The sequence below is a fragment of the Neofelis nebulosa genome, chromosome 14, assembly GCF_028018385.1.
Source record: "Neofelis nebulosa isolate mNeoNeb1 chromosome 14, mNeoNeb1.pri, whole genome shotgun sequence".
In the NCBI taxonomy this organism is placed as follows: Eukaryota; Metazoa; Chordata; class Mammalia; order Carnivora; family Felidae; genus Neofelis; species Neofelis nebulosa.
The window spans coordinates 66,114,351-66,126,416 of record NC_080795.1 but is presented as its reverse complement, the minus strand read 5'-3'; the positions used below and the strand labels follow the sequence as shown (position 1 = coordinate 66,126,416).

The 12,066-nt window shown below is 46.9% G+C and overlaps 2 long non-coding RNA genes across 4 annotated transcripts in view; one reads left to right on the top strand and one right to left on the bottom strand.

Moving 5' to 3' along the window:
- Positions 1 to 740: 740 nt before the first annotated feature.
- LOC131494502 (uncharacterized) overlaps positions 741 to 12,066 on the top strand; it is a 12,302-nt gene continuing 976 nt past the window's right edge. The window contains exons 1-3 of one of the 3 annotated variants that reach the window (XR_009253444.1): positions 741 to 942; positions 6,840 to 6,992; positions 8,878 to 9,036. This is a non-coding gene — a long non-coding RNA (uncharacterized LOC131494502). The other 2 variants (XR_009253445.1, XR_009253443.1) reach the window with 2 other exon arrangements.
- Positions 9,082 to 12,066, bottom strand: part of LOC131494501 (uncharacterized) — a 22,666-nt gene continuing 19,681 nt past the window's right edge. The window contains exon 3 of the long non-coding RNA XR_009253442.1: positions 9,082 to 11,144. This is a non-coding gene — a long non-coding RNA (uncharacterized LOC131494501). The remainder of the gene's footprint in view (positions 11,145 to 12,066) is intronic.

Genomic DNA, 12,066 nt, shown 5'->3' with positions numbered 1-12,066 from the left:
GGGCCTCCAGAAAGAATGCAGCACTGCCAATACTCTGATTTTGAGTTCACTGAGACTCAATTTGGACTTTTGACTTCTAGAACTATAAGATAATAAACTTGCGTTGTTTTGAGCAACCAAGTTCATGGTACTATGTTAGAGCAGCAACGGCAAACTAATACAATGGATATTCCTGGATTGCTGGCAGGGCACCTTTGAAAAGAGAATATTGTGACCTCTCTCAGCGAGGGGAGAGGCGTTGGGCAAAGCCCACCTGTTTACAGTTAGCCTTCATGCTTAGTTTAACTGTTTACTAATCCAATTAGCAATTTATCCATCAGCTGTGATTAAATCATTTTTAGGTTAAGATCAGGTGAAGTTCCTAATGAAGCATTGGAGGAAAAATACCCTAAAGAAGGCCTAAGTGAACCCTTATGACAAGCTTCTGAAGTGGGTATTGTTATACCCACTTTACGGGTGAGGAAACTGAGGCTCCAGAGGGAATCAGTACACTGTCCAAAGTCCCATAGTGAATGGCAGAATCAGGGCTCGAACCCAGGTTTGCCTGACCTCAAGTACTCTCCTGCTGAATATGTTATAGAGGAATTTCAGATTCCCTCTGTGGAGACCCGTACTCTACCCACTACAGTGCTTACGTTAAGTTACCGCACATGCTCCCTGTGTTGCCTGGATTTTATCCGTCATTTCCCCCACGGAGTTCTTGCCCCTTTAATTAGATCATGCTCTCTAAGAGGTAGCAATGGCTCCTTCTGAGTTTTGTTCAGTACCTGGAGCCTGCTTTAGAGGCTCACCAAATTCCTCCTAGAGGAAACAATGAAATCTGCCAGGAGAGAAAGAGGAAACTCCTTCCTCCATTTTCAATCTGTGGGAAATTCCCACCTCCTTTCCCTGAAATCCTAAACCGACTTTTGCAGTTAGCCACTACTGGATATCGCAGCAAAGGTGGGTGTATTAGCCTAGAAATTTTTTTAGTAAAAGTTTTAAAAACTCAACATTGAAGGTGGGAAATACTTGTTAGTCTTTGATGTGCATGAGGGAAGTTGGCTAGAGTTTTGGTAGGGGGTGTGACATTACACACACACACACACACACACACACACACACCTCTTTACCAAATATGAAAGATTCTCTCTGCTTCCTCAATCCTCGGATAATGGTCGGTTTTAATTCCTGGGAGCCTCTCTATTGCTGTTCTGGGTGGATGGAGAGGTCTTTTGCTTTACTTTGCTCAGTAAAATCCTTTAGGATTCCTGCATCCCTTTATTGCATGGTGCTACAAAACGGGCCAGGGAGCTTGGGCAGCAATGTGGGGCGGTGGAAAATACGCTGCTGGCTCTGAAGCAAGAGCACTAGGCCTTCTCCAAGGTCAGGCACCTAAACCCGGGGCCTTGAATATTCCTTTCCCTGTTTCAATGAAAGTTACACATGTGAGTACTCAAAATCCTTAATTGACAAATTGATGTGTGTCTCTGGGATTGTTTGTGCAACCAACTGCATGCGAATCTGAGAGAGGCGAGGGCGTCAGAAGGGCGAGCTGGGATATTTTAATATTCAGTATTTCCAGACTCAGCAGGCAGCAGGCTAAATCTGTCCGCTGATGGGCAGACATGAATTATGAAACCACTCACGTAGGTTGAGAGGTTGCCCGGAGCTGGGCAAGTATCGCCACCAGTGTCTCTGCAGGCTGGCTGGGGGTGGGGTGGCTCCCGGTCGGCAGAGATGGTCTGTGGACAGGTGCGTGATCACAGTGCGGGTGTGGCCCCAATGCAATGGGCCCCCCAGCGGCCCAGAGACAAGGTGGGCGGTGCGTCGCAGAACCAGAAAGGAGCCACAGGCTGACCCCGGCTTTCTGTGTGGCTGGAGGGGGAGGCGGCCCCCTAGTGGCAAAGGTCCGCACAGGGCCGAAGTTCAACGAGTCCCAGAGACTAAAGGTGACCTTCCTGCCCTGGGTTCTGATGCCTCCTCCCACGACCGGGGGCCGTGCCGGCTGGGGCTGCCCCAAGGTGAGGCTGGGAGGCCAGGTCTAATCGTCAAGGCGAGAAAACTGAAGCTAGGGGTAGGCGAAGAGATGGTGGTGGTGGACTGTGTCTAAGGGCCAGGGAAGAGAATGAACGAGTCAAGCCTGTGCAATAGTATGTTAACAAGTCAATAATAACCATTTACTGCTGATCTGTGTCTAAGACGGTGCTGAGCACATGACACGTATTTTCTCAATTCCTCACAGCAACCCTATTCATTAGATATTATTTCCCCATTTATAGACAAGAGGCAAAGAATCATTAATGTGTCTGTGGTAGTTAACAGTTGGGTGATGTCACATAGGCACTTTACAAGCATTATGTCACATAATCTTCACGCTTATTTTAGGAGGTAGGTCTCATTACTGCTTATGTCAGTTATATCATCGAAGAAGCCAGGCCTAAAGAGGGTGTGTTATCAGTAAGCGTTTACAACATAGCAACCCACCCCCAAACGTAGTCCCTTGAGACAGCAAACCCTCATGTAGTTTTCAGTGCAGTGAGTTGACACTTTGGGCTGGGTTCCCCTGGACAGTCCTTCTAGTCTCAGCGGGGCCATGGAGAGCATCACGCATCTATGGTCAGATGCTGGTCAGCGAGGAGGTGCCCCCACTCAAGGGGACTGGTAGGATGTAGGCTGGGGTGAGGGTGGAGACTGGCACACTTGTGTCTCATCATCTAGTCGGCCAGCCTGGGTTTGTGGCCGGGCAGGGGTCTGAGAGGGAGCTTGAAACACGCCAGGTCTCTTGAGGCCCAGTCTCCAAATTGGTGAAGGTCACGTCTGCTGCATTCTATTAGCTAAAGCAAGCCCGGGACCAAGGGACAGGGAAGACAGACTCCGGATGGGAAGGGCTGTGAAATCACAGAGCATACGGTGAGTGCGGATACAGGGAGGGGTGGAGAACCAGGCCCATTTTTTTTTTTTTTTGCAATATATCACTAGGTGGGAATGGGGAGCATGTGAGGGAACCGGTCTGGGTGGGGTGAGATTCCCAGGTGGGAAGAAGAGTACACGTCTCTGAAAGGCAGGCTGGTGTGCCTGGGATACGGGAGGAGAAATGTGGAGGAGTTAGGGATGGGATGCTATTCTGGGCACTCATCTGGGTTAACTCAGTCCTCATGACAACCCCACGAGGTAAGTGCTGTGGTGTCTTCCCCTCTTTCCAGATGGGGAAACTGAGGCCTGGAGAGGTCAGACAGTAGTCTAAGTCCCACAGCTAGAAGCGTCAGTGTCAGGTCTCCAACGCAGGGGGTCCGGCTCCAAAGCCCACACCCTGAACCACTTGCCACACTGCTGGCACCACAGCAGGGAGGAGAAGGGACAAGGCAAAGAAGAGTTTGGCGCATAGTATGAGGGCAGATGTTGAAACTACTGTCCTGAGAGGCCTAGAGACACTAGGGTAGAGATTCCCTGTCACTTCCTTTTCTTTAAAGAGTCTATTTATTTATTTTGAGAGAGAGGTGGGGGGAGGGGCAGAGAGAGGGAGCCAGAATCCCCAACAGGCTCTGAGCTGTCAGCACAGAGCCCAACGTGGGGCTCGAACCCACCAACTGCGAGATCATGACCTGAGCCGAGATCAAGAGTCGGACACTTAACTGACCGAGCCACCCAGGCACCCCCCCTCCCCCCTTGTCACCTCCTGTCTGCTCAAGAGTAGGACTGCTTATTTCTGTTTGGATGTGGGAAGGAGCTAGTCTTTCTGATTCTGTGACCCTACAAATAAGTGCATAATGTCAAATGTATTCGCGAAGATACTTTTTCTTTAAGCAGCAGGAACTGATTCCATCTAGCTCAAGTTTAAAATGAAGTATTTCTTGGAAAAGTGCTGGGAGAGCTCACAGAATCAGCCCGTCCTAGGAAGGGCAAGAACTAGACAAGCCCCCGGGACCTGAGCTGCCGTCAGCATTCGGTGGGCTCACTTTCTCATTTGCTGACAGCCATGTGACTGGGGTGTAAAAACCTCCCATCACTATGACTTCTTGTTTATGTCTTGACTTCCCACGAGAGAGAATCTGGCCCAACATTGTTTTTACACTGGACAACCTGGATCTGTCCAGGGGAACAGGGACATGAGCACAGCCACGGCCACTGGGGGAATCTCTATGAAGCCATCTTGCTTGGTGTCTAACTGCTTGGTGGCAGAATTAAGTTCTAAGCACCGCTACCTACATCCACCTGGATAGTTCCAAGGACATAGCTTGTCCCAAGGAAAGGAATAGGCTTCCGTCTCCCAGGGATCCTGAAGTTCCAGAGATTCTGACCAAACTCACCCTGCAGCTTTATTGCAGGTACAGATTCACAGCAAGAACATTTGAATATGGTTTTATTAATTGCGTTTTTTCGAGTCCAGCAGTTTTCATTAAATTACAACAATCCAAGGCAGATGATATCCTTAAGCTCAAACAATTTTGCCATGCAAAGATTATATTTATATAAGAGTGCTTTTCAGTCCTGACTTCCTAAGTGATCGGCTTATAAAATATTTATTAGTGGTTCAAAAGCATTGCTTTTGCAAATTCAGTATCTTCTTTAGGATAGATTTCAGGGCAGACAGCTCTTTTGGGTTTGAGTTCACGGTGTGATGTGCAAAGGTACTTCCTTGTGTTTACTGAGGGGTGAAGTCAGGCTCTGTAGGTGGTCAGCTCCTTGTGTGATTTGCCCCAAGACTGAAAGGCCACTTGCACAGATTAAATGAAATCCACGGTTTTCAAAAATAAATTTGGCTACTTAAATTTCTAGATAAGAGTTCATTTTTTTCCTCTTTTTAAACTTTACTTATTTATTTTGAGAGAACGAGAGAGAGCGGGGGAGGGGCAGAGAGAGGGAGACACAGAACCCCAAGAATCCGACATGGGGCTCGAACCCAGGAGCCGTGAGATCATACCTGAGCTGAGATCAACAGTCCGACGCTTAACCAACTGAGCCATCCAGGTGCTCTGATGGGAGTTTCTTATACATGGGCACAACTGGCTTCCATATAAATATTTTATAATTGCTCATTCTGATTCTCGCCATAAATATGACTTTCATGGGCATGTAGTCTATTAGGAGAATATTTGGAGTGGGAATTTAAGATACTCAAGATACTCATCAGGCCTGGATTTGCCATCAATCAATTCATGATATGACCTTAGGCAAACACTGTATTTTGTTTGTTTCAATATATCAAACTGAAATTGGTAAATATCAGTTAGGAATGTGTTTAGCTACAAATAATGGAAAACCTGATAAGAGTTTATTTTTCTAACATGACAAACCAAGAGGCAGGGAGTCAAGAATTGGGATGTTATTGGGGCGCCTGGGTGGCGCAGTCGGTTAAGCGTCCGACTTCAGCCAGGTCACGATCTCGTGGTCCGTGAGTTCGAGCCCCGCGTCAGGCTCTGGGCTGATGGCTCGGAGCCTGGAGCCTGTTTCCGATTCTGTGTCTCCCTCTCTCTCTGCCCCTCCCCCGTTCATGCTATGTCTCTCTCTGTCCCAAAAATAAATAAAAAACGTTGAAAAAAAAAAAATTAAAAAAAAAAAAAAAAAAAAAGAATTGGGATGTTATTTAGGAGCCAGGCTCCTCTGTTTTTGCCATAAGCCTGTGGTTTTTTTTTTCTTTTTCTTTTTAAAGTTTATTTCTTTTGAGAGAGAGTGAGCGAGAGCATGAGCTGGGAGGGGCAGAGAGTAAGAGAGAGAGAGAGGGAGGGTGTGAGAGAGAATCCCAAGCAGGGCAGTGCAGAGCCCGACATGGGGCTCAATCTCACAGACCGTGAGATTATGACCTGAGTTGAAATCAAGAGTTGGAGGCTTAACTGACTGAACCACCCAGGCCGTCAGCCTGTGGTTTTTGTCCTGATGGCAGAAAGTTGGCTGCTATACCTTCAGAAGGAAGGAGAGGGAAGGGTAGAGGGAAATCCTAGCTGAGTTTGTTCCCCCTGTTTTTTGGGAGGTAACTAATGTCCTGGAAGTCCTCTACCCACAAATAGTCTTCTCCTTACATCTCATTTGCCAGAACTGAAATATGGCCACTCCTACTCACAAAGGAACCTGGGAAGGCCATCCTCTTATTTGGCCATATTGAAGCCCTGCATCAAATCAGGGGTCTGTTGGGAAAGAAAAATTAGGAGTATTGGGCAGGAATTTAACTGTGCCCTTTTATCCCAAAGGGGCAGAAGAGAACGGTCACTCATTGGTTCAGCTGGTCTTTTAGCAGTGGTAAGCGTTGTGTTAAGCCCTTTTACCAGCCAACTCAAGTTAATTAAGGTAGGTGTGGCAGGCGGGAACTCTAGGGTAGAGGTGAGGAAACTGAGGCTGGAAGGCATCAAGTAAATTGCTCCAGGTAGCAGAGAGCAATGAATTAAAATGTATCTCGCCTGGGTGGCTCAGTTGGTTGAACAACTGACTCTTGATTTCAGCTCAGGTCACAATCTCACAGTTCATGGGATCAAGGCCTGGTGCTGACAGCGTGGATTTCTCTCTCCCTCTCTCTGCTCCTCCCCTGATTGCTGGCATGCACGTGGGTGCTCTCTCTCTTTCTCAAAATAAATAAACTTTAAAAAAAAAAGAATTTCTTCCTTAAAAAGAAAAAGAAGTATCTCCTCTCTCCTTACTGGCTTCAGAAGTGGAGGAGGTCCCAAGTTACTCAGAATTGTTACTCTGTTGGGCCTCCAAGGGAGGAGCTAAAGCACTTTCTTCCTTCTTTTCACGCCTCACCCTGAAGAAGGTTGGGCCTGGGGATAAGGGAGGATTCCCAGAGGCTCCCATGTCGATATTTGGGGATGCTGAGACTCTTGTCCAGACCTGTGCTTCCCTGCTACAACATCCTCTTTCCTTCCCAGATCTCCTGGAGCAGGATGGCTTCCTCACTGTGGCCCCTCTGCAAACTTCACGCTCCTTACCTGCACTGACGCAAGAGCAACAGAGGAGTCAATTGCCCCCAGCTGCTGATAGCAAATAACATTGATTAGCCGGCTCCTGCAAAGGGCGATGTGGTAAATAGTCGGAGCACACAGCGTTGGCAGCCTTTGAATCACGCCTGGCCACTTCCTGGCTATGTGATTTGCAAGTTGATAGCTGTACCCCTCAGTCCCCCCATCTGTAAAATGGGTGATAATAATAGTAACCATGTCATACGGTTGTTGGGAGACTCGATGTACACAAAGCACTGAGAACAATGCCTACCACAGCCAACACCTGTGTGTGCTTAAGTCCGCTCCTTCTGGATGTCCTTTCAGGCATCTTGGTGATTAACTTGCTTTTATAGATTCGTTCTTTTGTATCTCGAAAGCCAAGTCTCCCGGGGTTGTTCTTAAGTTACTATTTGTTTTTAATGAATCCTGTAGTTATCAATTAATGCCTCGGTTCCTGCTGTTAATGCAGAGCGAGAAAAATAACAGCTAATATTTCAGCTCTTCTGCCTTTCTAAAACACAGATTCACGGTACAGAGTGCGGTATGCCCCCTGGAGTCGTGTCGTATGGTGGCCCCCTCCGATCAGTCAACTTGGGAGGGACGGGTTGGTAAATAGTGAAGATCACTTTGTTTGCTTCACACTTGGGGCTGAGCCTGCATGTTTTCCATTCGCTGTTTTTCTTGGCACTGGCTGTACTTTCTACACACACGTTTCAGCCATGAGTGTATGTGCCCACATGTTGGCGAAATATATTCCTCAACATGGATCGTGGTGGGCCCAGGGGAGACCACCTTCAGTCTGGTGCTTTTCTGTGTTTCCTCAGTCGCCGCCAGTAACACGCCATCTGGAGACAGGAGGTCAAAGCCCCAGGTTCCAGACCCTCGCCCTCGTCTGCTGTCACCTCAGGCCATGATATCGGGCAGGTTGCTCTCCCATGTGGGCCTTCAGCCTCCCCTTCCACGACATGATCCCCTTCCAGCCCTATAGTTTTCCAGGATTTTCTGAAAGACGCTCGTGGACTTGGGAAGCACAGCATGCTGGGGAGACCTTGGTTTTGAAGTTTTCCCTTCGAAGATTGCCTTAATTTATTGGGCATCTTGTTGCTGAAACATACAATCAAGAAAGAACAGACTGAAGTTCCTTTTCCTTCCCCAAATGTGATGCTTAAATAAAATTCTGTTTCATGGAGCAGACACAGAGGAGTAGAGACGGATAGGGTTTCCCTTGTCTTTGAGCAGTCCCAGAGGAGGCTGGAAACAGCAGGACGTCCCTTCAACCAGATGGGTCTCTGAGCCTGGAGAGCCAGGCAGTCACAGAGAATAGAGAAATCAAGGGCGGAAATGGGGAAAGGCTGGCCGCTGGATGTCGGCTTATTCTCGCAGCTGAATGTAGTCAGCCTGGAGGCGGGGACAAGAGGGGGAAGGTTCACATGGGCTGGTGGGCTCGGGCACTCCGTGTCATAGTTCAGGTCTGATGAGAAATTGGCCCATTGAGCTAACTGTGAATGCAAGACTTCCTTGAGACCAGGGCCAGCCTCAGGGGACACTGGGACAGGGCGGGGTATCTGGTACTCAGCCTCCCCTTTGGTGGCTTTGCCTCATTTCTCCTGAAGCAGGTATCTAGGGCTTGCCCTGCCTCCAGAGCCCTTCCCACATGCCTCCCCTGGCCCAGTCTTGATTTATCCAGTGACACTCTTGTCCTCAAATGTTTTCCTGCTCCCTTCCTTTCATCATTAATCTTCTTAAAATCTTACTCGGGGGATAGCACGGCGGGGTAGAAGGAGTCGTGGCCTTCGGACTCCATCTTGCATGGTGATGGTGGTCTTTTCGCTCATAACAATGGGGACCTGGGTGAGTTACTTGGTTTCCCTCAGCCTCAGTCTTCTCACCTTTGAGATGGGTACAGTAATCCATAATGTAAACAGTCCTTCCCCCTTATCCTTGGTTTTGCTTTCTGCCGTTTCAGTTACCTGCAGTCAACAGCGGTTTGGAAACGAGGGGTCCCCCTTCTGACGGATAATCAGAAAGTCACAAGTAGCCTAACACTACGTCGAAATGCACACGTTGCTCCCTCACTTCGTCTCCTCACACAGGCATTTTATCATCTCACATCGTCACAAGAAAGGTGAGTATAGGACAATAAGATATTTTGAAAGAGAGATTGGTCACATTCATATAACTTTTATTACAGTATATTGCTATAGTTGTTCTATTAGATTATTGTTCTTAATCTCTTACGGTGCCTAATTTATGAATTGAATTTTATCATGGCTATGTAGGCACAGAAAAAACATAGTATATATAGAATTTGGTACTAACTGTGGTTTCAGGCATCTGCCAAGCATCTTGGAACATATCCCTCGCAGATAAGGGAGGCCACTGTAGCATTATTGAGATAATTCGATGAGATACAAAGGTTAGCTCAAAAAGAAAACCACCCCAAGGAAAATTATTTCCTCCTTCTTGTCCCATTTGTACTTCCTGTGTATTACAATCTGGGGGATTGAAAACACTTACGGATCCCCGGGATCCACCCCATCTCCCAGTGGGAATCAGTATGCTCTAAAAGCTCCTCAGGTGACTGGTGCAGCCTGAGTGAAAACCCACTGCCCTCAGACATTGCTGATTAAGACTTTGCTCTCCGAACCCAGTGCTGCTTCGATTCCCATCCCATTGGACCCGACTCCAAAAGTCAGTTTGTCTTCTGTGTTTTAATCTGACAAATGGCAGATGATTAATCAAGGTTTGTGTGCTGGATCTCTCCCTGAGCCCAGGATATTTGTTTTCACTGGCATCTTGACAGGAGCAGGGACATATTCTCTCCTGGCACTAAGGGGAGGGGAAGGGTGGGTGAAGATTTACTGAAATGTTGTGGCAGAGATGATTGGCTGAAATCGAGACATTCTCTGGGACAGTGACTGAGAATCAGTGGGTCCAGGTAGGGCTGGCGAACCAGATGGGCAGATTTCCTGTCTGCATTCAGCAGTGCTGAAGCAGGGAACTGGGCAGCCAGGCCAGGATAAACATGGTGAATTTAGAAATCAGGGGATCGGGGCAGGATGTGCCTGACTGTGACGTGTGGCTCGGGAAGGGAAGCAGGTGTTTATGGCTGAAAATGGCTTTCCGAGTTAGTCCTTCTTCCTCCCAGTTACATCTTGCAGGACACTGTCAAAGTATACTCTTGATCCACCCAGAGGTCTTCTAAAGATAATTCCCATACTGTCTGAAGCTTCCTGCACCTCTCTGCTTGGGGGTGTTCTCCGGCCTTGGGAGCTTGGCCCTCACTTGATGGAGGGCTGGAAGTATTGGGAAATTAATGGCTTGGGTGCCACCTTCATATGGAGGAATGTCAGTCAGCAGATGAACACCCCAGCTTCCCTGCCCTTTGGTGGAACAGTCCTCAGGCATGTTCTGCACAGTTTCTTAGAAAGTCTCCTGTGTGACTGAGCCCCACATGCCACAGTGACAAGCCCCTCATCATAAACCCTTTGCTGGCTTTCCTTCCTTCCTTGTCTCACTTCCCTTCTGGGGTCTTCATGGATGGAGAGGGGAAGGAAAGCACGGTAAGTACAATGCTTCACAATCTGTAGGTTGTGACCCATGAGGGAGTTACAACGTCCATTTTTATTCACTGATTTTGAGAAAGAGAGGGAGAGAGAGAGAGTGAGTCTGTGAGTGGGGGAGGGGCAGAGAGGGAGAGAGAGAACCCCAAGCACACTCCATGCTGTCAGCACAGAGCCTGATATGGGGCCCGGTCCCATGAACCGTGAGATCATGATCTGATCTGAAATCAAGAGTCGGACTTTCAGCCAACTGAACCACCTCGGTGCCCCGCAACATCCATTTTTAAAAAATGAAAGGAAACGAATGTGCCATAGTAAAGTATGCTACTCGTTGTAAGGGTACCTACTGTTATATGAAAACTTCATTTCAGTCATGTGTGAATATGCTCACGTGCTGGTGAAATATATTTCTCAACATGGATCATGCTCAAAAATTTTGAAGGCTGCCATTGTGGGCCTCTGTGGTTTTTGTCTTCTCAGGATCCATTCTTCCCTTTTTCTGCAGTAATAGTACCTGAGTTTTCATCTCAACAAGGAAAGGGGACTAGGCCCCTAATTGGACATAGTTGTGATGCGACCATCAAACCAGGTGTTGCATCATTTCTTGGTCAAAAGATGGTCTCGTGACCCATGACAGGTCAGTCAGATGATTGTTCCAGGGAACTTCAATCTAGAGAGGACACATGAAAAGGCTGAAACTAGTTGAAGATGCTTCATTCAAAGAGGATGTCTGAACATTAACATATATATGTTTTCTGCTACCTAGATCTTTGAACTTCCTTATTTTTTCCCCCTTTCAAGATTTGGTTCTTGAACCATTGGACTGGTTCTATGAAATACCTGTGGATTACTTCTTTATTATTATTATTAATTATTGTTATTATTTACCCCTTCTGTTGCTAGAAACCAAAGAACCCTCCCATACCTGAGGGCTTTGGAATCAGCTAATCCTAACTCTATTGCCACTTGCCTGTGTTACTGGAAAATTACTTATCTTTTCTAAGCTTCAGGTTCTTCTCTTATAAAATGAGGATAGTAACGCCAGATTTGAGGGTGCAGAGGATATTGACATGGCCATTGGCCCTAAATCTTCAATTCATGGCAGCCACTATCCTGAGCCAAATTTTAATCATCTCTGCTTTACTAGTGATGACTTTGCACTTACTAAATATCTGCGGAGTGGATGAATGAATCCACATGACAAGGTAGATTTTCACAACTAAAACCCACAGCTGAACTTCTTTAAGGAGTTTCAACCCCTTGCATATGAAACATGTGATTTGTTGTTCAGAGACTGAATATGAGAACATCTCCATGACCTGGGGTTGGGCAAAAGAGTGCTTGATAACAAAAGCAAAGTCCATAAAAGAAAAAAATTGTTAAGTTGAACATTATCAAAATTGAAAACTTCTGCTCGGTGAAAGACAGTGTTAAGAGAATAAAATGGCAACCTAGGGACTGGGAGGAAAATATTATACAAATCACATATCCGACAAAGGTCTTGTATTTAGAACATACAAAACCTTAAAAACACACAACCTAATTTAAAAATGGGTAAAAGATGTGAACAGACATATTACCATAGAGGACGT